We start from the raw sequence: 3,545 nt of genomic DNA, 5'->3' as shown, positions 1-3,545 counted from the left end.
AAAAAAAAAAAAAAAAAAAAAAAAAAAAATCCCTTTATTTAAAAAAAAAGGGGGGGGGAGCTGGAGGGATGGCTCAGCGGTTGGGAGCACTGGCTGCTGTTCTGGAGGTCCTGAGTTCAGGTCCCGGCAACTGCATGGTAGCTCACGGCCATCTGTGATGGGATTGGATGCCCTCTTCTGGTGTGTCTGAGGACAGCTGCAGTGTGTTTGCATGTGATAAATAAATAAATCTTAAAAAAAAAACAATCCCTTTATTCTTTTCTTGAAAAGACAGGCTCTTGCTATATAGCTCTGGCTGGCTTGGTGATCTTGGTTGTAGACCAGGCTGGCCTTGAATTCGAAAGGGCTGCCTCTCTTTGTACTTTTTTTTTCCCCCGTTTTTTCGAGACAGAGTTTCTCTGACCTGGCACTCACTTTGTAGACCAGGCTGGCCTTGAACTCAGAAATGTGCCTGCCTCTGCCTCCCAAGTGCTAGGATTAAAGGCGTGCGGCACCACCGCCCGGCCTTTCTTTGTACTTTGAGTGCTGCAATTAAAGGTGTGTGCCACCACTCCAGGTGACACTGCCATTATTATGGTATTGTTATTATTTATTTTTTGTCATTTATAAACACGGTTTCTCTTTGGAGCCCTGGCTGTCCTGGAACTCTGTCGGCCAGACTAGGCTGAACTCAGACATCCTCTTGCTTCTGCCTCCCAAGTGCTGGGATTAATCACGGCTCCTCTACATTGCCTTATTTTTACAAGGAGCACTTATTATTATACCATGTGCTGTTGGCTAGAGACCTTCCTGCATGTAAGGCACTGTCCAAACCCCTGAGCACACAAGAAACCGAGTGGTTTGGGCGTGTTAAGGGGGAGGCTTATCATGTGACCATGTGTGCCTCTTGCAAAACTCCAGTAGCATAGAGCACCACAGATAGAAAGGTGAGTCTGCCCTGCTCTCCCCCTCCACGTCTGCCAGGAAGCTGGTACACTGGACACCAGGACTTGGTCTGTTTCTGGGGCAGTGTGGGATGTCTGAGGAGGTGGAGTCTTCCTGTCAATATAAGGCGCTGGGTCACTTCCTCTCTTCCTGCTGAGCTTGCTCCACACTGCATCGGCCCAACAGTAAGGAGAAACCTGGAGGCGAGGGTGGGGGCAGAGTTATACCCCCACCTCACCCCTGCTACTACCGGCTCCTTGGCCCTGCAGCCCAGGCAAGGTCCTCCTTCATCGTGCTTTTTGTCTATCTCTCCTAATGCCACCTTACACCATCGTCTATTTCCCTTCCCGAGGTGTGGCCTCAGCACTTCCAAGATGAAGGGGACAAACAGTAGTTTTCCGGGTCACTCCTGGGAGTCCCCAACAGTGGTGTAGGAAGGGCGTGACCAAGACGGTATTGGGGCCGGGGCCGGGACAGAGACCTGGGGCAGGACTACAGTTGTGGTTGGTGGGGCCAGGACTGCCCTCTTAGCCTCCATAGACAGCTGCACTGTCTGTCACTTTTCCTTCCTTCCCTGTGCATTGTGGGGCTGGGTCTTCGCTTTCCAAGATAATGTTTGGACATGGCCTCTGCCACCACATATCTCCCCTCCCTACGAGGCTCCCAAGCTAGCGTAGTCCTCTTGTCAGCTTTCCACTCTCCCAAACTCTCCCAGGATGCTCTGAGAGTGGATCTTTTCGCTGTGTCCTCATCCTCATCCTGCACCCCAATACAGGGCGCTGTGAGGTTATGCGCATGCTCCTAGCCGACCAGGGCCAGAGCTGGAAGGAGGAGGTGGTGACCTTGGATGTTTGGGAGCAAGGCACATTCAAGGCTTCCTGTGTGAGTGATTGTCTCCCTCTCCCCCTTGGGGATGAGGTTGGGGCGCAGCCTTAGGGTGCTGTGTCTAGGGCTGGGGGCAGCCAGGTTCAGCACCCCTTACAGAGAGGTCTTCTCCCAGCTGTTTGGACAGATCCCCAAGTTCCAGGATGGAGATCTCACCCTGTACCAATCCAATGCTATCCTACGGCACCTGGGCCGCTCCTTCCGTGAGTCCAGAAGCCAAGCCCTGAGAGACACCTGAGATGTTCCTCAAAATGTCCTGGGGCTTTGAATTGCCTCACCTGCAGCCACCAATGTCCCACCTGGGTCACCCTAGAGGATCATGCAGGGCCCAGGTTCCAGAAGGCTACTGGTGTGCTGCTGGGCTGTCTGCTGTCTGTACAGCCAGGGCTGTGAGTTTCCAACTTGTATCATTTTTCTAATGGCATCCCAGAGGTAGGCAGGGAAGACCTCCAAAGCAAGGTTAGAGAGTAGGCCCAGGCTGAGACGGAGTGGACATGTAGGGACAAGTACAGAACCTGAGCCTGCTGCCTGCCCGCTGACCCAGGGCTCTATGGCAAAGACCAGCAAGAGGCAGCACTGGTGGACATGGTGAACGATGGACTGGAAGACCTATTCAGACGCATTGCCCAGCAGTATCACCATATCCTTGTATGTAGGAGCCACAGGCTAGTGACCAAGCGGGGTGGGCAGGAAAGGGAGATCACTTCGGTCACTCTGTCTGCACCTTTCTGACCACAGAAGGAGCTTCCGGGACACCTGAAGCCATTTGAAACTCTCCTGGCCCAGAACAGGGGTGGCCAGTCCTTCATTGTTGGTGACCAGGTGAGCATTGGGTAGGCCTTTCCCCACCCACTCATTGCCAGATCCTTTCTCAGAGGGGTAAACTGAGGCCAGATGCAGAGGCAGAAGCAGGGAGCACCCAGTGTTTTGCTCTGTGAAGCTTCTCCCAGTCCTGCCTCAGCTCCAGCCCCGTCACACCCTTGTCCTGTAGATCTCTTTCTCGGACTACCGCCTGCTGGATGTGCTTCTGAACCTCGAGCTCCTGTTTCCTGGTTACTTGAATGACTTTCCCCTGTTCTCCGCCTATGAAATCCCGACCCAAGCTCAAGGCCTTCCTGGAGTCTCCAGAGCACGTGAACCGGCCCCTTGCTGCTTGCATAAAGATGTGAGTCCACCTGCCTTCCCCAGCCCCCACCCCAGACCAATAAAACTGATGGCAGGAGCCAGTGCAGGGCTCGTCCTTAATCCTAACACTTGAGAGGCAGAGGCAGGCGAATCTCTGTGGGTTCAAGGTCAGCCTGGTCCACAAAGTTCCAGGACAGTCAGGGCCTATCGAAAAAGAAAAGGAAAAAAAAAAAAAAAAAGCAAAAACACAACACAAAATAAAAAAACGGAATGGCAGAAAGCTGTACTGTGAGCTTAAGGGGCAAGGATGAAGACACTGTGTAGACACATAGGCCACCCTTGCTAAAATGTCTGGCCCAGAGCTGCCAGGAAAGAGGGCCTTTGGGGCTCTAAACCTCCAAGTCCTACTAGAGGACTTCCTGCTGGGAGGTGACTGACCTTTAATCCTACAGGGTTCCCTCATCCAAGAGGAATACAGCTATAGCCCTAAGGGTATCAGCTAGTTAATGCCTCATTTGGTGAACTCATTCTGGGCAGACACTTACCCTCAGGAGTGACACATATATTTGAGTGTGTCCCATGAGTAAGCATGTGGCAAGTTCTCATGTGTT

General features: G+C 52.5%; 1 pseudogene; it reads left to right on the top strand.

Annotated features, from left to right (window-relative positions):
* Positions 1-933: 933 nt before the first annotated feature.
* On the top strand, positions 934-3,036 carry LOC110285955 (annotated as a pseudogene).
* The last annotated feature ends 509 nt before the right edge of the window (positions 3,037-3,545 follow it).

Source organism: Mus caroli, chromosome 19 (genome assembly GCF_900094665.2).
Source record: "Mus caroli chromosome 19, CAROLI_EIJ_v1.1, whole genome shotgun sequence".
Classification (NCBI taxonomy): Eukaryota; Metazoa; Chordata; class Mammalia; order Rodentia; family Muridae; genus Mus; species Mus caroli.
This window is presented reverse-complemented; position numbering and strand designations above follow the sequence as displayed.